Source organism: Barbatula barbatula, assembly GCF_947034865.1.
Source record: "Barbatula barbatula genome assembly, chromosome: 12".
NCBI lineage: Eukaryota > Metazoa > Chordata > Actinopteri > Cypriniformes > Nemacheilidae > Barbatula > Barbatula barbatula.
Genome location: NC_136775.1, coordinates 15,516,571 through 15,542,328, shown reverse-complemented (window position 1 = coordinate 15,542,328; position 25,758 = coordinate 15,516,571). Strand labels below are relative to the sequence as shown.

General features: G+C 39.7%; 1 protein-coding gene across 2 annotated transcripts in view; it reads left to right on the top strand.

The window, feature by feature from the left end:
* The first annotated feature begins 10,903 nt into the window (after positions 1 to 10,903).
* ncalda (neurocalcin delta a) overlaps positions 10,904 to 25,758 on the top strand; it is a 37,564-nt gene continuing 22,709 nt past the window's right edge. The window contains exon 1 of one of the 2 annotated variants that reach the window (XM_079469701.1): positions 10,904 to 11,101. The gene's annotated coding sequence lies outside the window, so the exon portion shown is untranslated. Of the gene's footprint in view, positions 11,102 to 25,331; positions 25,487 to 25,758 lie in introns of those variants that run through there. The other variant, XM_079469702.1, reaches the window with a different exon arrangement.

The window sequence follows — 25,758 nt, the reverse complement described above, 5'->3', positions numbered from 1 at the left end:
CTAAAATGTGAAAAAAATAAGAAAGAGAAAAAAAGCAAGTGTTTCCATACTTTTGACTAGGGCAGTATACAGTCTATACAGTATACTGTATCTGTAGATACAGATTTGTAGAGAGGTTTCATCGGACTTAAGCACATGGCCAGAAGTTAACATCCAGTCTGTGTTTGGTTGGTTTATTTTATATAAATTTATTTTAATATTTTATTCTATATATTCTAATTGTATTAAATTAAATTAAAACTTCTCAACAGTTATTCATTCTTTGTGGATGTGTACCTGAAGTTAAGTTAAGTTGTTTATGTAGTCTCCGCTGTGACGTCTACATTCATAGCTTCTAGAAAACAGCACGGAAAATGAAGGATGGGGTCAGGGTTAGATGATCTTTACTGACCTATAAGATGTAACAATCGTTTTGTCCCTACAAAGTCTCATTACATTTTTACACAAATCATTTGTCCACTTTTCATTTTCTTGTCTGGTTTTTCATGCAATAAATAAGTTAATAAAAATATGTTGTTAGATCATGGAATATGACTTCAGCATTCCTTCTATGTCAATTTAGTCTTTGATTCTGTATATTTGTGTGTGGTGCATCCTCGCCTTCACATTGACATCCTCAGTGTGGCAAGAGGAGTTGGCGATGCCCTTTATAATATGAAGAGCAGGGAAAAGGTTATTTGCTAGAGGTTGATATGTGCCAATCACCCTTTGCTGTCAATGTCTCTGTCTCTCTCTCTCTCTCTCTCTCTCTCTCTCTCTCTTTCTCTCTCTCTCTCTCTCTCTCTCTCTCTCTCTCTCTTTCTCTCTCTCTCTCTCTTTCTCTGATAATGCTCCAAATATCAGGTGAGAGGAGAGAGTGCTGGCAGAAAAGAGATTGCCTGACCTTATTGTTTGCCTTCGTCTCCTCTTTGTTCTTCACAAATAAAGGTTTTTTAATAAACTGAAAAGGTCCCCCGCCACAGCCTGGGGAGCCAATGAAAGGGAGCACTGAGGTATGGCACAATGTGGCAGCCCAGAAAGAAGCAGCTCATCAGAAAATAACAAAGGTGCAAGTTAAAGATAAGGCTGCTGTCAGAGATTAATCCCACCAGCCTTGATTGTTTTCTTTAATACCGTCCCTGCAATGGCAAGCGATAAGTTTGCTGAGTAATTTAGTTTTTCCCTTATTTTTTCTTTTCTTTTTTTTGGCGGACCAGGAGGCATCGGAGAAGCGTAGGACAAGAAATAATATTCAGGTGTGCGCAGTAATTGATTTTCTCTTTTCCTCCCTCTCTTACTTTTCAGCAAATAAAATGAAAGCCAAAAGTGCTTTCGTTCCATTTATGCTTCGTTTTTTCTCTCACTTTCTTTCTGCAGATTAATAAACATGCTTTAACCATTAAAGGAAAAAGACGCAGCCTTAAAAAGCAGTTTTGCTGGGGATCTTTTTTAAAGCAGATCTCAAATTGAAAGAAGACAACCACCCGACGAGCTTGAGGTGATTTGAGGTAAAGCATTAAAGAATGTGTGTTTATGAAGAGGGTGACTGGATGCGACTCAGATGGTATTAATTAGTTACAATGCTGATGAAGAAAGAAGCGGCTGGGCTAAGATTGCTTTCCGTCTAAAATGAACAAGGCTAAACGGCCATGCTGATATTCAATACACCAAGATTTCAGCACACATGATATTGCTTTTATACAACAGCTCTGTGAAAACTTGTGATTTTCCCATGTGGCAGGAGAGTGAATTCTTGAAGCTATTCACGGTTTCAATCACTAATTGAAATGTTTTAAGGTGTTGAATGAAATCTTTGCGTTTTACCAAGAAACACAAAGAAGGACACCTGGAACAGCACATGTGAGGGGAGATTTTTCAATTTGGTGGACCGAATTAAACAATCCTGCTCGTCACTGTGCTCCTCTCATACTGTCACACACACACATAACTCCACCCTGCTCTGCTTCCACTCACAGACTCTGGAATGGAACAAACACAGACAAGTGAAACTAAACATCAGCACTCTTGGAATGTCACCGAGCCAATCGGTTTACAGCATCTAAAGGCCCATTGACATGAAGGACGGTAAATATCAACGTTAACCAATAGTCATACAACACATACTAGACTGCGTCCTATTTAAGTTGCCTTTCTCTGCTTCTTATCAAATCACTTTATCCTCAAATATTGCTATTTTTAAAATATTGATGACAGTGTTAATGAGTGGTAAAATAATTTTCACTACACGATTATTATGGCCAGAAGAGTCAACGATAGCGATTTAATGTAGGTATCTAAATAAAATGTTTATTTTTGCTTATTTTACATTTGATTGCTTTGTTTTGCCTCAATTTATGTTGGAGTTAAAATTAATGGTGCTGGACTTGACAATAGGCAACTTTTCACGCATGCGTTTTCCCACTAATGCTGCTGTCAATCTGTTTGCCACTCAGTGGGCGGAACCAAAGTCTGATTACGGATGTCGTGCCACTCTGCGACCATGTTTGCATTGCCTCTGGGCAGCTTTTAACGTCATAGCAAGTCCAAGGGGTAAGGCAGATATTTCAAAAATCGCTGACAAAATATTGAACGTTACATTCCTCGCCGTTCATTGTAAACGCACTGAAGCATCTTGTTAATATTAATATCTTTGGCGGAACCAAAGTCACTCCAGCTGACGGTGACATCACATGCATACTCTCTATTGGGATCACTTTCAGGGCTTATAAACAATAAAACATTGACAGAAATCAAAATCTGTCTAAATTTAAAACACTTCGCATTTATAATGTGAAAATGCGGGATTCATTTAAATGGTAGCTTAGCAACATCTGGTAGCCCGAGCAACAGTGAGTGCTGTGAGTAAACCACTGGAGCTCACATCAGTCGTCTCTAATCAGTTATTTCAGTGTTTGTTTATTACTTACTAGAGCAACCAAAACTAAGAATGCTCTCATAGCAAAAGACGGCCGATACAGCGACAAAGTTGCTGGTGGTGTGAACGGGGCTTTAGAATATACATAACATTATCATCTACTGATGTAGATGCTACAGTTACCTTTACAGATATTTTATTGGTGTGAAATGTCGTCACCTGTTCTTACCGTAATTTTACAACATTGATATTTTTAATTATACGCTTCCTTCTTATCAACCTTTTCGTCCTGCGGTTTTAGAAATCTAAGCACATCAAAATTACAATTGTTGTGCTCAAGCTGAGCTGTGTCTGTCTTTGCTCAGTCTAGTGGAGTGGCGGTCTTGCTAATGGACATCCGACTAAGTGACGTCTGCCATCCAAATGAGCACCACCAAATCTTGACATGCGTTGACACAGTCAGCCGTGGGGTGAAGCGAACTCTGTCAGACACGAGACTCATATCCACCAGAGAATGACATCTTCATGTCAATCTTTCATTTCTGATTTCATCCATTCCACGTTATTGGCATACTATATTAGTAAATCTGTTTTTAAATATATGTCCCTTTTCCCTATGCTCGCCCTATTTGACCCACTTTTATGTACCTCTCTCTGTCTCTCTCTCTCACTTAGCCCTTGCTGTATCTCAAAAGCTTTTCTGAAGAGGGACACACTCCAGGGCTGTTTTTACATTATGGACTTCCCTCTGCAGTGAAGGTCACCACAATTAGAGCACCATTTACCTTCTCCTAGTCAAAAACACAGAAAAGGGGATGCGACTCTGCGACTCTGTGCTTAGAATTGCCATCGCAGCCCACTGGAGAGGGTCTTTTATGACTGCAGACTAATGCATTAGAAGAAACCTGAAGATTAGATGTGGGCGAACTCAAAAGAGATCTTGGGGAGAGAGAAAAGCTCTCAAAATCAATATTAGCCAGCATCTATTATGCACTCGACAGCGGGTATAGTCCAATATGGCTACTGGTGATGAAAAGCAGAGGATGCTTTATAGACTCTGCTGTGTATTACATTTCTCCATTATCACTGTACAGATAAACTGTAGATGAATGCGATGGTGGTTATAATAGTAACTTACTGCTATGGAAACAGGCAGGGAGGTGGAAAGTGTGTTTAGTGTGCCCATCACATGTAATTATCTTCTGCATGATGGATACCACATAAAAGAGGGCTCAAAATAAAGAGGGCTCAGGGCTACTGTGAGTGAGATTTAGGCCAGCTGATGGAACCCATTGGGCCAGTTCTGGCTTGTCACTACGTATTGCATTTACAAATTTGTATTTTATATTAGATTTATTGTTTTATATTTATTCAAAGATTACCCTGTTACGAACTGTAATTTTACTGTATTATTTTACGGAATGTGCTATGCGGTAAAAATTTAATTATAAAAATCAACTGAAACTAGTTTGGTGTAAAATAATGTGAATTTTTTTAAATGTTATACTTATAAATACAATTTCAAAACAGAAACCCTGCAAATGTGTTGTATTTTACTGTATTTATTTAGGGCAAGAAAAGCCCACTTCAAAGTTTTTTTTATTTGTGCTGGGGTCAGTTTTTCAAATGTAAATATCTGGGCCAGCAGACAAAATCTTAACAACTGAACCTTGAACATATATACAAAGGCACTAAAAATATATTTTTATATTACTTTTAAAGCTACTCAAAGCTTGTTCAGCTTACTTTCTCTCTGTAAATCTTGCCTTGAGAATTATTTTCCACCGAATGCTTTTCTTTCTCCCTGTGCATGAACTCCTCTGTGTAACCTCTTTGCATTTATCTTTATTCACATAACTGTGTTGCAGAGAAAATGAAAAAATAAAAAATCACTGATCCTCATATCCTGATTTCCTGTAGCATATTTACCCAGCCTCTCCGCTGCTTGTTTGGAGCAGATGGTGAGGGACTAAAGCTCCATAGTGGAGGGAAGGCGTCTAATTGCTTTAAGTAAATCGATACGGGACTGCAGCAAGCAGCAATCCCTCAGTCTCCATCAACCTCTCACTGCAATTACCACATTGATTGGCTACTGCTAATTGAAGGCCTCGTTATTTCGCCTTTATACGGTTGTGGTGGCACAGGGTCCAGGCTATTCGAAATATGGTCGTTTTTTAGTTTTGTCTCGAGACATTTCATGTGATACATAATAGTATATATGTAATATCTGATGTAAAGATATCAGATGCCATGAATTTGGAAGATTAAAGAATAGTTTACCCAAAAAGAAAATTCTCTCACAATTTGAAGGCTCAAGATAAATTAGATATCAGCACTCGGTTGAACACAAACCAATAATATTTTTTCAAAATGCCATTATGTTATCTGGAAAAAAAGAGTCATATACATTCAGCGGGTAAATAATGAGAGACTTTTCACTTTTAGATAAACAACTTATTATTATTATCTGGTTATCCACGTTTTAAATATTTTTTACATACAAAATGTTTCATCAGAATAAAAAAACATTATACTTAAACATGTGTGGAAATGTGTTAAATCATTTGGCAATTTTCAACAGGTTAGGAGAGAAAACCAAACGATCCAGTAGCCCACCGCCCGATGACTCTTCTCTCTTCCTTTTCCCATGAGCCCTGGTTAAAAATGACCTTCCGTGCCTCTCCTCTCTGCTCCAAACCCCCTAGAAGAATAATAAGGGCGCCAGACACATTAATTAGACGCTCTATTTAGATAAATGTCTCCCAGCGAACGTGAGGTAGTTATTAATATTTCACATTCAAATAATTAAATTCAATTTTTCATTTGGGCAAAATAGAACGTCTACATTAGTGTGCATTGCTTTCTTTTCTTACCTCCCTCCCCGTGTGTACATTTTTACCGCAGACTTTTATCTTTGGCTCTTGTGCTCGCAATGTTCCCTGAACCACAATGATTGGGTGCCACATGGAGAGAAGAAATAGGAAATGACTGTTAATTAAAGAGATGACAGCTCGCGTGGCTCTTGCTGTGCGTGTGTGTCTGCATTGAATACACAGACCGTCCTTGATCAACCAGGTAACCACATCTGTCAAAAGACATTGGCCATGGTAGTTTTCTCAGTTGTCTCAATAAAATTCTAATTCTGCCTATTATTTCCCACATCTCCAGTTTACGCCCCCTTTTCCCATCCTGGTGCCCTTTTCCATCCTCTGGATTCTCATCTCATCTACAGAACTATCAGTCTGTAGAGCACTGTTGTGCCCCTGATCTCTTCAAGGTTCAAATCCATCAGCAAAAATCTTAAATGCTTCCATTGTCTCTTGTGTGGGAGGTCAGTTCTCTGTTACACCTGACCAGAAAAGGGCTAAATGGTTGCCAGGGAGACTGGAGATCATTTGTGTGTGCGTCCGTGTGTGTGTGCGTTTCTTGTTCCATGTGTGTGCTGCTTCAACCAGCCTTTAGTCATGTTGCCGTTATTTATATCTGGCCCAACAGTTTGTCTCTCCTCTGTCCAATACTCAATAACATAAAAGGCACCCCTGACCTTTGAAGAAAGTGCTAAAAGATGAATGAAAGCCAAGACGGAAGGGACAGATAGTAACGGCAGGCTTCAGTGGAAAAAAATCTATTCCGACACAGAAAGTACAATAGATGTGGAACTGCAGTTATCACAGAGATGTCGCAGTGTTACACAGATACTAGCACACAGAAGAAATTCATTATTGATGCAACATATGAAGCAAACATTTTCCCTCAATTAAATACAGCAGACTCCATCAGCTACTATCCCTTTGTCTCGATCAGCTCCCTTGTTTCTCGAGGTTGTGAATCAGTATACCGTGTACATGAGTTCGGGCACTAGCAAGGACCCTGGCTCACTTCACATTGGGACACTGTTCACTTATTTTCCCGTGAAGTGACTCCTTAAACGCGTAACTTGTGATGCTTCACAGCTGGTATTTATCAACAACCGTCAAAACCGACATCTCTCTGTTTTTATTTTAAAATACTGGTTGAAGTACATATGAGAAACACTTTCATTATTATGATACATAAAATTTGTTCGATTATTAAATTGAACTGTTGACTGTTGTTTTATACATAAAATAAGCGTTTGTCTTTTCAAGAGTTCTGTCGCGTTTCATAAAGTTCATTGAGTTGGCTACTGCAATTTCTGTTAAACGTCTTCAAAACTTGTCACGTGATTTCCGGGAAGGGAACATAGGAAGCATCGACGCTCACTGGTTTTTGCGGTGCATTGTGGGAATCTTTAGGGAACGAAAGTTTCAGTGCACTGGAAGGATTTTGCGAATGAGACAGCCCTTAAAATGGCTGACTCCCTGGTCAGTGCCCTGACTGCTGAACAAGAGAGCTGATTGAGACACAACCTATGAAATATTCATTTAAGGACAGTTCAGTAGTCTTGTGTATATGCTTATGTACAGTGTGTATAACAGGGTAAATTCAGATTGATTAGACAATATAAAACATCCATTTGGTTTGAATTCTTCAAAAATAAAGGGTTCTTTGCAGAGATTCTGTACACACCCAGATAAAAAGTACAAAACACTACATTTCACAATAGGGTACTTTTTTGTACTTCTAGAGGTACAGTACTTTTTTTTGAAACGGTGAAACAATTATTGATTCCCAATTAATCTTTTACGGGAAGGTTTCCTGAAAGAAGCTTACCTTAATATGATGAACTCTTTCCCACAACAAAGCACTTTGAAGTTTCTTTGAATGTTCTTTATGGAGCCACACAGCTCGACAAACAACGTTTTTTAAGAGTGAATACCAAGGTTCGGCTTGGTTTGGAGCCACAGATCGGTTCGGTTCAGTTGTGAATTAACTAATTACTACTTAATCAAATATCAAGAAGAAAAACTTTTTATAGCATTTGTTTTCAAGTACGTATAGGTATACACATAACAAATAAAATTGTAATACTTTTGAGGTTCGTGCATTTATTGCGGTCTCAGATTTTCAGCCACTTGATGTGGCTGATTAAAAACAATAGGTTTCTCTCTACCAAACAATTAATTTATACAGCGTTACATTATTTTCTACACCATCGAATACCTGCAAATTGCAAAGACACATCATTGTGCGCGTACAGTCCTTCACCAAGAACTCCATCAACATGTAAAGCAACGCTAAATTATTTTGGCCTGCCAGTCTCCGCAGCATCTTCTCAACAAGATTAATGTTAAATAATGTGTTTGTTCATGAGTTAGCGGTTTGTCTACACTAAAAGGCTGGCTGATGATTAGGCAGATATGGGGAGTATTTAGCATGTTATTCTCCCCCTGCTCTCTTTTGGACTCTTCCTTGGCTCTGTGCCTAGTGAGTGTAATTTGGATGAGTACTGCTCGCTTGCCTTTGGGCTCATTAACAACAATATAAACAGTAATTACAGTGATCGCCTAATTAATTCATTGAAAAAACGGGCGAAAAAGGAAAACGCTGAATGGATAAGAAGCAAGCGCAAATCTTCTGCCAGGATAACAATTTTATGGCAACATTGTTGACATAATTAGCAATTTCACATGCCACAATACAACTTCAATAATTACAACACTTTCATTTTTCTCGTATTCGTTTATGTGGATCCTTCTCGTATTGTTCACAAAGATTTCCGCAAAGCCCATCGTTTGTACGATTGTTCCCTCTGTAATATTCTTTTGCAATAGATAACATGATAACTTAATTGACTAATCCCAATCTATTTCTTTTGTTCAAGATCCATTGTGGCTGTTTTTTTTGTCTGGGCAACTATAATGGCTCTGCACTGTGGCTAGTCTGGGGAGAGAACAATAGTCACGTGACTCTCAGCCCTTCATTATTGGTCTTAATTAGCCTCATTGGTGTAATTACTTAATTGTAGTTAGTTAAAAATGATGAATACCTGTGGTAAAAGCTAAATCTTCTGTAAGAGAAATTAATTATCTTAAATGATTTTTAAATAAATATGACTAATGTTTGATCTAAGAAACGTAATTCATCATTTTGTATGAAGTAGTCTCAGCAAATTGTGTCGCGTCTTCATTGCGTTGCATGCATCCGAAATACAATCCATTGAAATAACTGAATAAATTATTAAAGTTGTAAATAATATCAACTTGACGGTGCACCTCATGACTGGGTATTTAAATATCCATTGTTATGCTGCCAATGTGAAGCTGCTCAGCTGTTGCTCTAAGGCCTTTTTAAGCAGTGTTAATGCCCCAACAAACTGAGAGCAAGAGTCGGGATTTAAGTGACGGGGTCTGATCATTGATTAACAGTGAAAGCAGACAGACAGAAACCATGAATGAGCTGCTGGGATACATGGAAAACCGAGCTGTAGTGGTGCCAGCTGACTTGGCGCCAGCAATGGTAACTTCCCACAATTAACACAAATTACTGACAGTCTGCCAGCTATCAGCGCCTGGCATCAGCCTCAGGCCTGGCAGTCGTGCAGAAAGAGGAGGTGGGATCATACACAACAATGATCGTGTATGTTTGCGTTTATGAACTCCATTAACACCGGTGTCACTGCCATGTGCTATCTGTATGTCATTTGTAAGTGTGAACGTTATGTGTTAGGCTAGCAAAATTACGCGTTTGTTGGTAATATTCATTTTCAGGTGTATCCTTAACATATTTGAATAAGCAAATAAACAGTGTTTTTTTTGCAATTCAACTCATTCTTATTATGGATTTATCTTTCTTGGGTGTCTTTGTTCAAATCTGCATAGGTTATCTTCGACATGTACACAGGAACACCTTGGAACTTAAAAGGGGTCATGTGGTGTGAATACACGTTTTTCTGTGTCTTTGGTTTGTTATAAGTTGCCCATGCATGCATTAGACACGTAAAATTGCAAAAATTTAAGCGTCGGAACAAAAGATGCATTCTATCTAAAAGTGAATGCACACCCAGACCTGCCTGAAACGCCTCGTGTAACCACACCCCCACAAATATACGTCAGTACGTGGTATGATTTGACTAAGACCGCCCAACTGTAAGTACGGTGGGCGTACCTGTCAGTACAATTGCTTTGCAACCTGATGTTCCAAATACGTTAAGAGGCGTTACATTTCCATCACATGCTTGTAGTATTCGACCCATCACTATGCACCGGATAACTGGCCAATCACAGCACACCTCGCTTTTCAGAGCAATGAGCTTTCTAAAAAATCAGGGAGGTGAGGCAAAGAGGAGATACAAACATGTGCGCTATGTGGAAAATACAGCACGTTTGACCTTAAATCGTGTATACACATGGCATTACATCTCAAACAAACGATAATATTCGTTTTAGCCGTGTCACATGGCCCCTTTAATAGAGTTATAGCTCCATCTGCTGTTTAAAAAGCAGTACAACAGTAAACTTCTTGAAAAAAGTTTTACGCAGACTCTTGAAAAAAAGGTTTTTGCAGATTTAAAGGGATAGTCCTCAGTCCTCGTGTCGTTCAAAAACCTGTAGGCCGATGAATTATTTTGTGAACCACAAAATAAAAGTTTTTGAGCAATATCTCAGTGGTTTTGAGTCAATACAGAAGTCAACGCGGTCCAATGTTGTATGGTTACCGACATTCTTCAAAATATTTATTCTGCCTTCAGAGGAAAGAAAGAAACAGGTTTGCGATAGTACGAGTATCCCTTAGAATACAATCGCCAATGTTACTTATGACCACAAGATGTCAGCAAATCCCTATTTATACATCGCTCTAATCGCATTAGCCAAATATGCTATTTAAAAATATGGGAGCTATTTCCCGGGCTGGATTTAAGCTTAAATGTCGTGTTTAAGTGCCCTAAAATTGCACTGACCGATCTTTAAATATATCACACTTACGAAAATTGACCGCGGTTTTACTACAGTTAAAATTGAAAAACCATGTTTACTGCAGAAAAGCGACGGTTGTCACAAAAAAACATGATTTTGAAAACCATGTTTAGTTGTAAAACCACAGTAAACGACGGCTACTGTAGCAAAACAACGCACCAAAACAATATGGTTACTAAAAGCAATTTTTGGAGCTTGTCCTTTATGATACAATGAGCTGCAGCCGTGAAAGGCGTGGCGCGTGAGGTGACGTCATCAAACACTTTTCGTGCCTCGTTCTCCAAACGACGCCAGTTTACAGTTTTACCTTTAATACCGTGAGAGTTATCGCTTCATTCTACGCTGTTGCGCTGGAGTCACCGCTGTTCCCGTCCTTCGGCTCCCTTCAGCCGTCTGCAGAAAGTTTGTCACCGTGAGTCCGTTTCTCCTCTTTTCTCAAACTTTCTCTTCAAGTTTGCCGTTGTGCGTCGCGCGGCTTCAGAGCTGCGTGTGTTTGCGTCTGTCGGTCGATCGACAAACTTGTTTCACCGCCTCGGAAAACGATTCACAGCGTCTGACAAACAGTCAGTAACACTGAATAACAAAACGTGGTAAATTCGACTCTTTTGCCCTGACAGCGTGTGTTTAGCCAGTTAGCTTGATAGTAGGAAGTTATTCAGTCTTCGTAGCCGTTCTGTTCAATAAACACTCAACCGCGAGATCTGACCATATAAACTCATTGTGTTCAATCGCTCTTTCTGAATCGATGTTTTTCATTCTCGTTTTCCTAAAGAGAGGTGACATTGCCAAACTATTACCGTTAGTTCTGTAAAAATGACGTCCGTCGTGCATCTTACGGACTCTTTCATGCGCAACAACATCGTTAAGACGCATAAATGATGTATTCGTGTATAAAAAGACTCCATAATGTGTTCATGTTTTTCAGCCCAAAGCAGATGTGGACACGGTTATGAATAAACTCTCTTGACTATGAGATGGATTTGTCCTTTAAGTAGGAACAGGAATGTGCTGGTGAAGTAATACCACGATCCAGAAAGAAACGGACAATGTTGTTTGCGCGTAGTTCAAGAATGCCAAGAATGGTGGTTTCGGATCTTCTTGAATGAGAATGGGTGCACATGTTTTCGTGGTATGGTATAAATGTGTTGTATTGAGCTCTTCTTAAACGCAATAATTGGGGGTTGACGTCATCCCATTGCTAAACCATACCCTGTTGTTTTCGAAGAAATGACCATTTACACAGACCAGATGGAAATTATAGCCACTGATGCAAGCCCAGTGATGACACTCACGGCCGTGTGTTCCCATGCCAAAAAAAACCTCCACACACACACGTCTGTGCTATCTGTTGGCCAGTTTTACTAATGCATATCATTTATTGTGAAAGAGGGAGTTGGCACACATAAGCGAAGCCGACTGATCACTCTTCTGTCACTTTATGCGAGGAAGAACCGCTTGGAACGTGCATAGCATGTTGCAGGGGTATGGCGGCCTCCAGGTTGACATCTCGACAGACAGTTAACTCATCAGTGCTTGGGATCGAAAGCCCTGCAAGCTTGCATGATAGCCGCGTACGTGCTTATTTTAATATCAAATCAGTTGAGATTTTATTGTGCTTTGCAGGTGTGTTGTTCAGGGGTTTGTTTGTTTCGGTGAACATGAAGATCTGATGATACGTTGATGGCAGATGTACACACAAACGCAGACATAGGTTCTGTTGTTTCATTTTCTAGCTGTTGAACAACAAAACAATAATGGGTTGAGTCAAGGTTTCTGTTGCTTAGAAACAAGAGCACCCACCCCGACGTCAACCTGCCTTTTTATTAGCATTAATCCATCACTCTGACGAATAGCGTTTTGTCCTTTCTTCCCTAATTCAAGTTTTTGTGTGGAAGGAAATGAAATCAATTTGACATGTTTTGTGTTTAATAGGATTTCTTTAGCGTTTGGGTTCGCCAGCATTCTTATGAGGACGTCCGCTAGAGAAAGCGGTGTGATTTGCTCATGCCTTTGTAGCCTATTATTTCTGTCATTACGTTAGGATCTCGCTGCTCTTTCTTTCAAAATAAATATATATTTCTACAATAAATATATCTGCAAAATCTATTACAGGACATTTCATGGTATTTGTAAAGGGTGCCCGTTTACTTACACACTGGTCATTTGTTAAGGAAGGAAGGAAGGAAGTGACCTTGAGCTTGATGTTGTTGATTTACTCAATCGGTTGCAGTTGTTTTAAAACTGTCGACTCTTTCAAGAAAATAACTCAGAACTTTCTATAAGCTCCTGTTGCCTAGTTACAGAGGGGAAATAAAAGCCCACCTGTCTCGCTCAAATCAGAACAGTTTTAGTCTTGATGTGAAGCATAGCAACTGCTTATATAGAGTGTGTTGAAATGGTAGGTTTAGGTCCTGACAAATCTCTAAAATGTGTAGTAAATGAACGAGATTAGACAAAGTATTTAATCTCCGTTCTAAACAGGTTTAGAGTTCAAACATTCTTTGCACAACTGAGCTATATGTGAATGATGCAATTAGTTAGTGTCTCATTGCATGCTCTCAAAGCCAGTGCGGATCAGCTGACTTGCACATGAACTGTGTTGTCACTGCATAGTGAAATTCTGGTGCTATGCCTGGATGATCACCTACTAGGTCTCAAATCCGTGATTAAGAATTGCCTATAGTGATTGAAGTCTCATGTATTTCCTGGCGGGGTTTGTGTATTGCAGAGGGGTATCGGTTGGTGATGGCATCACATGCTGTTTTCTGTGCCAGTGTGGCATAAAAAGCTTTTTAAACCTTGCAGGTGTTGCTATTAAATTTATATTCTCTTTAAAATAACTTTTTTTACTGTGGTTATTATCAGAAATTCAGAATATTTGAGTAACAATTGTAGTAATGTGAAAATATATGCAAACCAGTATTATACTGAGACCGACTACATCTGTTTTTCGTTTCAAACCTCAGATATGTGGAGGAATGTTTCCTTTTGCATGTGGGTCAGGTTTAGGTGGCATAGCAAAGCAATAACCTGTTAGTAATTTACAGATGTCAGTTCTTTGCATGATAAAGCTTTTCTATGTCTGTGGTGTGGACAGAGCCAATAGCAGTGTGTGACACTGCCATTTGTTATGGGTGCCTGGTCACTTATTCTCTACTTAAGTCCTGAAACCGCTTTTCAAGCATTCATGCTCTCATAGTCCATTAAATATGTATCTCACATTAGTCCAGTCATTTACAAAATTGCAAAATCCTCAGGGTATTTGTTGGAGGAAATCCGTGGTTGCTGATGCAGACATTCTGTCTCGCTCGGCGTTGATGTGAATTAAGCTCTTAGCCATATTTCTGTTCTGACACTAAAGATTCATCTCACATCAGCTTTGTGGAATCTGACCTTGTACAAACCAACGACAAGGACACAATAATAGGAGAGAAATTGTTTTGGTGTTCTGCATGAGATTGAAAGAGACCCCATTCATCTGTAGGTCTTTCTCTAGGGTCTGTCCTTATGCACAGTTTGAGCTATCTTCTGCTCATACTGAACAAACAAGAGTGAGATTGCAAGCTCTGTGGGAGGCATACTGGCCGCGCATCGATAATGTTTTATCTGAGCGGATGCCATCATTGCTTGAGGAATGATGTCTGTAAATGTCATTAGGTGGTCTGTTGAACCGAGTTCAATAACCGATCTCTCAGCCTGAGCACAAACTCTGTCACCAGCCACATGCCACCAGAGCGCTTTCTATTCACAAACCAGTCAATCACAGTAACGCATGACGGTAATTATTGGCAGAACCTTGGCCTAATACTTTTGAGTTATAATGTGGGTGGAAAGCATTGATGCTTTGTTTGGCTCATGTGATGAAATGACCACTGTGGACATAATCACTGGTAGGGATGTCCTGAGCAGATCGCAAAGATTACGATAGGGGGACGATCGAGGCATTTTCAACCTTATCGGGATCTGTTCATTTATGCCCGATCACGTATGCTGTCACGTAAGTTTCGTAAACGAGAGCGCGAGCTGTGACAGCTGTGTCTTCTGTGTGGGTATACAGGCACGGCGGAACAGCCGCTTGTAACTGCTAGACGTATGAGTTTCAACCTTCACACGCGTCTATCGTGTCTGCAGCGCCTCACGCATTAAGCACTAGTGTTTACGGCAGTCTTTTGGAGCGCTATTACGTTATTTTAAATCATTCACAGGGAAACCTCTTCAAAAACAGATCATCTGTCTCTATTTATGTGTAATGTTAGCATAAATGTGTTTATGTAGTTTCTCTGAAGGCTATGAGGGTTCAGTCAGTGGAGGAAGGAGGATTGACAGTGTGATATGATCACCACCTCTGCTAACACGAGCAATTTATTTGCAATTGCTGCCTGTTAGTTGAGTTTGACAAAACATTTAGCATTGTTTGCATATTTATTATTGCATAATGATTCATTGTTTAATATTAGTACAAGATTGTTTTATAATGCCACATTATTTGCATTTTGTGTTTTTAAGGTTATTAAAATACTTTTTCCCCTATATCTATATATCTATAGATAGAGATCTAGATCTAGATATTTATATTTAATCATAAGTGTCTAATGTTCTCGTGAACTCCGTCTCATCTCTTCTCGTGGTATAAGTGTCTTGTCACACCCCTGTGCGAGGTTAGGGGAGCCATTTAGCATTGTTTTGCCACCTCGCGTTTTTAGCTAAATTTGTCTTTGCGTCTATGATTTTAGGGTTTGGGGTGAAGTAAGAAGATGGTAAGCCACATCCTAAAATATGTACGACAACTTTTGATATCGGGTTATAAATATAAAAATGTAAAATGCATGCAGTCTGCGTTTTGAAAGTCATGCTGAGTGACATACATAATAAGAAGGTCATGTTCACATGCACAGAAAAAACGTGATATTCCCGTCCATGAACACAAATGATTAGTTTCCAAATTTCATGTCTATGCCACAAACTGCCGTAAGACTGGGTTGTTCATACAGCTCTCTGTCGTAACTTTACAACAAACTTAATGACATAGATCAGAAGCATTAGCGGCTCTCTGCTAACACGACAGGGATGCTGATATTCCTTTATTTCAAAGTTATATACAGTTAGGTCCATAAATATACAGAAACACATTTTTGGTTATTTTCGCTGTGTATCTGTATAATTGGAGTTACAATTTTATAATGGATATTGTCCTACAGTGCACACACTCAGCTTTATTTGGAGTCCTAAACCTATTGAAGAATATATAGAAAAAGACAGCCCAGATTGTACTTTCAACTTGAGGCTTTTTATTTAGTATTTTAATTGTTTTTGAATTAAATGAATTGTTCTTTTACAATTAGTACTTTAACACTAAAGCAACCAAGAAAAGGCTTTTTCAGTATAACAACACTGTAACATGTACAGTGATCAGATCAATGAAGTGGCACTGAACTGAAAAAAAGTCCCATTGTCCGCAGTAAAGTGCTTATTCACTGAAGTTTCGAAATGTATACCATTAACCGGACTAACAAAATTCTAACAACAATCTCAGTTAAGTGCAGTTTGTGACCCATCTTGTGCAACATCATCACTTTTCACAAAGCCATCACAAGTAACAAAAGTCAGCGTGAGGGCTGTGACTGAATACTGTCTGCGACAGGTTTGGCTCATAGCTTACCAGTTTGAGGCAGTCTGTGAGGTGTCTGTCAGTAAGGCGGCTGCTGTACTTTGTATAGTATTTTCATCTGTGAAAATGCCAGTTACACTGAGGTAGATTGACCCAAAGTAAGCACGTACTTTTAGTGCACATGCAGTGAGGAGAGGAAACTTGTCTCTTGATCTGCCTTTCAGCTTTGTCATTTTTCAAATCATCCATCTCAAAGTCAACTCCACTTGACAAATAAAATACTTGCTGGAATTTGGTTGCAACCTGTTCTATATCAATGAGCCTGAATGGGTTTGAGACAAATGCAGCAATACGTTCCATTTCGTTTAACTCACCAAAACGCACATTGAACTGTTGCAACTTTGTACAAGTGAGCACAGTATTTCTCAGGGTGAAAAACATCCTTGTCTTTAATGCTCTGTGACATTTTCTTCCAGGTTGGGAAAGTGTGTTAGCCTCCCATTCTTTAATTGTGTCATCCAAACACCGACCTTTGACTTGAAAGCTGCACTGATCATGTGGGGCAGATGTCTGTATTTTCCCTGAAGCTCGTTGCTGAGTGTGTTCAGTTTTGTGATCAAGTCTGTCAAAAAAAACCCAGTTCCAGCAGCCACGCATCATCTGAGTGTTCATTGTTCTCCTCGTTTCTTGCAGACAAAAGTCTTTATCTTAGGCAGTAAGTCAACAAACCACTGCAGCACTTTCCCGCGGCTCAACCACCGCACATCAGCATGAAGAAGTAGGTCTCCATACACAGCATTGAGCTCATCCAGTAACGTCTTGAATAAGTGCCGCTGAAGTGCTTTTGCTCGTATTGAGCTTTTGCTCAGTTTGACCACCAGTGACATTACATGAGAAAAGTCCACGTCTTTCCCTGCCAAGGCCTGTTGATGAATTGCACAATGAAAATTCTTGAAGTCGGGAAAATCAGGGTCATTACAGCACAGTGCTATTAAACCAGACGAACACCACGCATCGTCGGTGGTAATTGCTACCAGTTTTGTGAATGGGGACATCATTGTGTCTTGCATATTTTTTAACTCTTTGTAAATTTCCTCACCTCGAGTTTTTTCTTTTAGGTTCAAAAGAGTGAGGAAGTCCTCTCTCGTTGTAAAATACTGGAAAGCCATTCTCACAAAAACAAGCTGAGCTGTGTCCACTGCTTTCCAGATAATCGTTGAACTATAGTGAAAAATATTTACAGAGTGATTAGTCCTATAATACCTGTTGATCCACGTCCTCTGACTCGACCTGTCTTGTCACTGATGCTGGACTGAGGGGTACCTCATGGATTGTGGCATCTGTTCTCTTTGTTTTTGAAATCCTTGGAAACCGTGTCTGCATTAATGGCCATTGCTGCTTTGAATAATTCACCATCTGTTAAAAGTTTTTTCGTTTTAGCCAGAAAATAACTTTCACGAAACGATGCTTCAGTAGCAGCCTTATTGTTGTCAGCAGATTTAGTGGTTGCTGGGCCTTCAACTTTCCTTGCATGGCGGGTAGCTGTCTTTAAATTTAGGGTGGTTGTTATTGTGGTGTAGCTCTTGATTTCCTCTTTTACACACTGTTTGTGTTTGGTGGCACAACAAACACACACACTTATCTTTTTTAACTAGGGTAAAAAGAAATTCCTGTTCCATTCTGCATGGAAATGCTACGTTTTTGCCTTTCATGGAGCCCCTGCCATAGCTTGACTGTCACCTCACGGCTTTTGGTTTAATCACCACGGTGAGCCCTTAACTGACTTGAGACCGTTAACATACCGGTCGGTGCTCATCTCCTATCAAATTGGTCAATTTATTTAAAATAAATGCAGCAGTTAGTTTAAGAAATAACAGATGTGTGGTGTAGTTTGTATGCGATCGAAGGGTTGGCGACCACTGATTTATAGTGTATTCACATCCAGTTTAGCTGAAGGAATTCTAGCTCTTCAATATGAAGCTCCCCTCTTTTTCAAGGGACCAAAAGTTATTGGACAGTTGGGTCAAACGCTGTTTTATTCACAGGTATGGCTTCTCCTTAAATGGAGTTGATTCTACATGTGGTGATTGCATCTGGAAGCTGTGGCTGTGAACTCACATTATGGGGTTCAGGGAGATCTCCATGCAAGTGAAACGTGAAACAAATTCATTAAAGATGTCAGGAACATTAAGAACGGCCAAATCAACAATTTGGTACATTCTAAGAAAAAAAAACATAGCTGAGCTCCGCCAAGCGGTGGATGATGATATTGACCTCTCCAGGATAGAGAAAAACATTATCAAACTTTTACCAAGTTTGCTGAAAAACAGTGGCCCCTGCTGTTCCAAACAGAACTGTGATTCTTTTAGCGTCTCAACTGACTTGAATCGTCACACATTATAATCGACTTTCAAACATTCATAGCCCAATGTTAAATTGTCCCTATATCAAGCCGTGGTAAAATCAGCTTGTGCCTATTTTATGCCTTTATTTTACTAAATGTGCGTAACCGTTCGTTACGGTCCTTTAGTTCAGCTGATTGGCAGACACTACCATTGAGTCCCCAGCTTGTCAGGTTATAGTGCCTTGCTTTACTCCGGGGGGGTAATCTTTCAGCAAAAATTTATAAAAGTAATAATGGTTATGAAGCATCTGGACGACTTAAAAATCTCTAAGACACTTAAGCAATGACACTGAGGAACTGCACTCATAGTGACTTGTAGTGCACTTGTTTGTTGTAAACCAGCAGCGTGTAACACGCTTTTCCTCACACATTTATCCAAATTGTACAGTAAGAGGTCTCACCCACTCGGCTCTGACAGTATTTTACCACTGCACAGGGATGAATCACTCATTCTCTCATTGTTTCGTGACCAGCTGTACTCTGGGTACGTTATGGTGGGCCTTGGGAGGGGTGGTTCTGCGTTGGTTAGACTCCATATGGTAAACACTGATGCTGTAACCAATACATCTATTTCTTCTCTCCCTCCCTGCCTGTCAATATGAAATGGGAGGTTTTGCTGTGTGAGTGGGCTAAGAGTCGTGACAGTCGTCTCTGCCATGAGGAAGAGAACTAAAGCAGTCGTAGGAGTACAGCTGCCTACACGCATTCATATAAACCTGTATGCGTTCACGACTGTGCAACCTGCACACCTCAGCAGGCCCCCACATCTCCATAGCAGATGTCCAAAGAGCCTAGATGATACTAAAACTGTGCATGTAGGTACCTTTGCGTGTTGGTTGATATCAAAATTATGTAATTTGCTTTAAGATTATGTGATGGCTCATGCATGTGGCTGGCATGTTATTAATGCCATTTAGACTTTATGTAATGACAAGTGCCATATTTGTTGTCCTGTCCTTTGGGTTTTGCTCGCTGTTTGGAACTAACCGTATCTTTATCTCTAGTAACCCAAAATATTGTTCCAATGCGCAGTGGATGGTCATAATGGCAGACCATAAGAACTTTCCCAAGTGAAGACACTACGGTACTTAAACTACACAACAAGGTGTCTTGTCATCCTTTGTCTGTGTTGTGTGCGTGCTGCTACAACAAGATGAAGTGCACTAACGACAAGACCTTTGTCAAGGTGCAGATACGACCAACAGCAAAAACACTTCCCAGGCCATGCTTCTAGTTTGATGGAGGATGGCAAACGATTGGTTGGTGCTTTTAAACCATCCACTGGAATGGCACGTGAAACATTGAAGTGTTTTCCAAATTGTATTATACAGACTTGTTCAGAGTATAATTTTCTATGGACGACAAGAAATGACTTAATAAAGTGTGTATAAAGTGACATACATGCAGAAATGAAGCAATAAAGTTAATAAAAAATATGACGTGCAGCCATTCCTACCCAAATCTGCTCGGAGCAGCTCTGAGTTCAAGGTTTAACCTAGAATTGGTTGAGCCTCCTTATTGACGTAGCATTGAGTCTTCCCAGCAGAACTTGTGCTAAAGCTTAGGGCTGGGCGGTATACCGAGTTGGAGGGATATATCGATATGGTTTGATGCCGTGCACGCGCTCGCTCTGCGCGAACTAGATCGCGCCCGCTTGCCTGCTCCAGCACACAAGGTAGCATGCGACATGGAGGAAAGAAAAGTCGCAAGTGGTGCGATATAACTAAGGCGGTAGCTTATCACATTGCTAAAGACATGGTTCCTATTGCAACAGTGGAACAAGAAGGTTTTAAAACGCTGCTAAAAACCATTGACCCAAGATACCAGTTACCCAGTCGCAAGTACTTTGCAACAGAAGCTCTGACGCAGACGGAAGCTTTCCGAGCGGCTCGCAAAAGTGTCTCATTTCGTGCTAACATCCGATTTATGGTCAAGCAGGACATGCGAGACATATATGAGTTTGACAGTTAATTTTCTTGAAGATTGGGAAATGAAAACTGCGTGTGCTGTATTTTATTTATCAAATATTTTATATAATTTAAAATATGTTGTGAAGCTGTTTATTTGTAAACAGGGAGGGAAAACCCTGTATTTGCATTCTATTTTGCTCAAAAACTGTTAAAATGGTTTAATAAAGGCTTTGATTTTCGAGTAACCATTTATTCCTTTTGGTAAAAAATACCGGATATATATCGTATACCGCTACTCCTCCTAAAAATACTGAGATATGAATTTTTGGCCATATCGCCCAGCCCTACTAAAGCTTACATTTATTGGTTCCTGGTAGGCATTTGTGCTTTCCAGTAGTTTCAAATGTAATGAAAAATACATGTTTTAATTCAAGAAATCTGCTTTTAGCGTATGTAGGCTGATTATGGAATGCTTTTACATTTATGCATTTGGCAAACGCTTTTATCCAAAGCGACTTGCATTGCATTATCCTATACATTTGTTTCCAAGTATGTGCAATTCCCTGGGATCAAACACACGACTTTGCCGTTGTCAGAGCCATGCTCTTACCACTGAACTACAGGAAACAGAATCCACAATTTGATTACTCTCTTACTGTTTTTTTCTGCTTTGCAACACTGTCTATGCTGTAGTTATTATTCTGTACATTCATTGTCAAATCACTCTGCTACTTTGAATTATAAATACATTTTGATTTCATAAAACCTTTGAGAAGTTTTGTTGCAGCCTCACAAATCGATTAGAACGAGAGATATCACAATCTGGAGTTTTTTCATAGTTTATTATGTACAGCCCTTGGAACATAAGCACTTAAGCTTGTTTATTTAATTGGTCTGTTGGCACGAAGGCAAGGCAAGTTTATTTATATAACACATTTCACAGACACAAGTTATTCAAAGAGCTTCACATAGACATGATTTGCAGAAAAGGAGAAACATTCTCATCTTGTGAAAATCAAAGATCTTTAAAAGGGGATGGTTTGAATCACAATAAAAGCTGAATATACAGAAGTTAAAATAACAATAAAGAAACAAATACGGATGTTAAAATGTGTATCAAAAAAGAAAAGACACAAAAAGAGACTGCAAGGTGCAGTTAATAAAAGTGTGTTTTGGGATGCTCCCTACTAATAAACATGTTTATCTATTCCAGTAATTCCAAAAACAAATTAAGGCTATATCATACAAAAATAAATATAGTCATTAATTTAGTTTCTATCAATATTAGGGAAGGACATTGTCTTATACCTTCCTGTAAAGTCATTGATGGGTTTGGGTAATGAGTGTTTGGCTCAAAGCCTGGAAGTCATACCCAAGGAGTTCAACTGGTTTCAGGTCTGGTCTTTATGCTGACATGTCAAGTCTTCGACCCAAGGCTTTTTCCTGGCTCAATACGAGCGGTGGTGGCATTGTCATGTTTGAATAAAAAGTCCCCTACCCAAACTGTTGGTATACAAATAGAAGCACACAATTCTCTAGAATATCATGTAGCATTAAGATTTGTGTCACAGAAATGGCTAAAGCAGTCAGACCTGTCCATAAGAAGGGGTCGTGCTAACACTTTTTCCCATATAGTGTATGTTTGTTGTAAATGTTGTCTCTTAGTCCCTTAGTACTGGTCATCATGTGACTCTACATGTGACTGAAAAAGTGCAGGCGTGCGGGCAGCTTGTTTCAATGCAGCTTGTTTTTCCATTGCAGTGATATATTTTCAAGGTTAATTCAGTCAGTGTAAAGAACATTTGTGTGGAAATTCACTTAAGTGTTTGGGAAACTAAGAAAAACTCAGGTAGTTGCCGCAGTAGAAAACTAGATTGTGGATGTAAATCTATGGTTAAATCTTGATGCTACCCTGAAGACCAGTAGTGTCATTATTCAAGTGTCCCATATAGGGAACTGTAATTTTTTTGTGCTGTTTTTCCTTTAGTCTCCCTTCAAGCCAAACTCTCACTTGTAGTCTTATGTAACACAGAGCTTTATCTCACCCAAGTGTGTGTGGTGTGCAGTAGTTGGATTCAGTTCTGCTGTTTGATTCAGTAAGTGCTGCTGTATCTTTGTGGCTGCCTTGCCTCGGCATTACAGGTGGAAATCAGACAGGCATTCTTGGTTTATCTTGACAGGCAAATGTAAGATGGCTGCACTGTATGTACTGCCAAATGAGCAGACAAAACAATGAGAGACTGGACTAAGAGATTAAGGGCATGCTCACATTTTGCCCGGTTGCTCTCAACCATGCCCGAGCGCGATTGTCCCCCGTCCCGCTGGCCTGGGCTTAAGTTTTCATTCACTTTCCTTACCCAAGCACGCTTTCATCATTAAGATGCCACTGCTTTGAAGTAAATATAAACAAAGTGATCTCTCTTAGCACAACAGAATCCATCATAATGTTCAGTTTATGGCTTATTTGGTGTTAATTTCATGCACGCTGCGCAGACCGATAGTTTGAGATCATTGTCATACAAGAGCGATATGAGATTAAACGGCTCATAATGCTTTTAAATCACCCTCGCATACTTTATTATAAAGACGATTGTTACACACAGCCTTTCATTATGTTTGACAAACCAAATATCTGGATAAATTCTTGCTGTAGTGACACGACGCCTGTACATAAAAATTTACAAGCAGCCCTGCTCCGAGCATTAATATCATGCCGACTTTATTAATTAACTACACACCCACATGAATAAACTTAGTATAATATATTATTTACTTTAATAAAGTAGGCCTAAATGTTTTAAAAGCCGGCATTTTTTTTAATGGATTTGACGATGTAGTATTTCGTACCCCAAGAAAAAGTTTAAGCTTAACACATGATTTATAAGAGTGTCAGTCTTTTAATTAAACCACGATTTATCATGTGGCACCGTACAAGGGATGGGCTGATACTAAGCTAGTGTACTCGTACTCATAAAAATGCAATGATACCAAAGGCCACAATACCTCATGTGACATGACCGTGTTTAAGGTGGAGTTGTTTGTAATTATGAAGCTATTCTATTTTTTTAGTCTGTGTTGTGAAAAGGTACAGCCATCAATACCCGAAAAATATCGCCACTCGTAATCTGTCTTTAAAAAATGGTATCGGTATATCCCTACACAGAATGGAGCACAAAGGATTCATTAGCTATTTTTAAGTTAATTTATAGGAATCCCTTTCTCCAGTATAATATTTTCAAATTACCTTTCTCTTGACACTCCACCCCACCCAAAGCAAGGTTCAATATTTTGCTCACCACACGCTTTCAGTTGCATGTTTTCCTTCATTTGACAACTTATTTGTTCATGTTTGGTCTTAAACAAACATCAGTCTTTCCCACAAGCATAAACTCCCCCTACTCTACCCATCAACCCTTTGGGGGATCCTCCCCCTCTTTCCATGCAGTGCCAAAGCTTCCCCCCCTGTGGTGCTCTTATTTCCTGACCTTGCCCTTTTTCTGTTGTCTTCACTTCTTGCCTACTTTTAGAGGCTTGGATGCCTCTATTCAACTAGCCACCAGATGGTATTCAAATTAGACCTCTTACATAGAAGCAGAATTTTTTTTCATGCTCATGGGCTAAAGAGAGGGCGGGTTCACTCTGAAAAAGTGACCCTAAGACCCAAGTGCTTCTCTTTCCGTTGTCTGTAAAGGAATCCAGAGATGAGGGCTTGTCCCATGGGCTGCCTGGTCATTGCAGCCTGCAGATCTTTGCATGTTTTGAGGTTTAGACAAATGTTTTCAGAAGATGGTGTTAAGAAGATAACCCACCACCAACTAACAACTGAATTCCAGAATTGTATTGCGGTTCTGTTTACCCAAAAATAATGATGATTGTTGGTTGTAGTTTAAAATGTTTTTTTTTTTTCTTGAAACGCCTTTATATTTCCGCATACCATGTTCAAGGAGCTTGTTGATGCCCAGCGATGTTGGCATTAGTTTGCCAAGTCAATAGTAATAGTAGTTTTTGGTATTGTTTAACAGGAAACTGGACTTTTTACTGGTGTGATTCTTTCATAATTTCTCTTAATTTTAAGATCCATGTAATCGTAAATGGCTTTCCATTTAAAGGCTGCTTTGATGACGACATTGCATCACACTAAAGCCAAACATTGTAGTTCTCAGGCAATTGGATAATGTTGACATCATAAACCTTAGGTCTGTTTGTCTTCTGCCTTCCTCTGTGGTTCCGATTACCAAAGAATGTTTATAATCTTGGTCCAAAGCCTCATGGGAACCATTGACTCAGCACCCGACGGCCTCTGTTCCTGTCATTATTTAGAGACTTTTGTCTGGCTTTGCTGAAAACTCAACATTACTCTGCTTTTCATAACTCCGAACGGACACTCTGTTGTGCATTGCATAATAATTTTTTGTCTTCACACTTTGCCTGTCGTTGCCATTCAGTTTCCTTTCAACGCCGATCGCAGCTTCCTTACGACGCTCTCTCTTTTCTTACGACGCTCTCTCTTGCTCCCTTTGGCTGAAGATTAGACTGTGGTTTTGTGAGGGTCTCATTCAGCACAGCCTCTGACAGATGACCTATTGAAATCACTACAGAACCGTCTGCCTGTTGCCAGGGCAACACTTGCTCGCTTCTGCTTTTTATGCGGACACGTGACTGGCTGTTGACGTCACCGGGGGAGGGACGCTGTTAGAGTTTGGTCCACTCTTGGCTGCACAGGGCTTCGAAGAATCTTGGGGACTTGTTGAGTTGACACGATTGGTTTTAGCTTTGCTGGTCTCTGCGTGCTGACTGTTATCATCAGGTGAAAAGCGGCGGGTGATGGACTGTTGAAGGCACATTTTCGCAGGGGGTCAAATAAAACGTTAAGAGGTAAGTTTCACTGCGTATTTCTCTTTTCTGTTCAAATCCAATGTGTTTTTGATGGTGCATCAGGGCCTTCAGCAATTTCCGAGCATTTTCAATGGAAGAAATGCGAGAGAAATGTCATTGTGGTTATCTGTGCACAGCTGTTGCATGCTCTGACTCTCTAGAGGTCTACGAATAGGAGAGAGAGGATGTAGTTGATGGCTTTCCCCTAGGATGATTCTCTTGATAAACTCCCTTTTGTGAATGAATGATATTTCATCTAAATTTTTAGACCT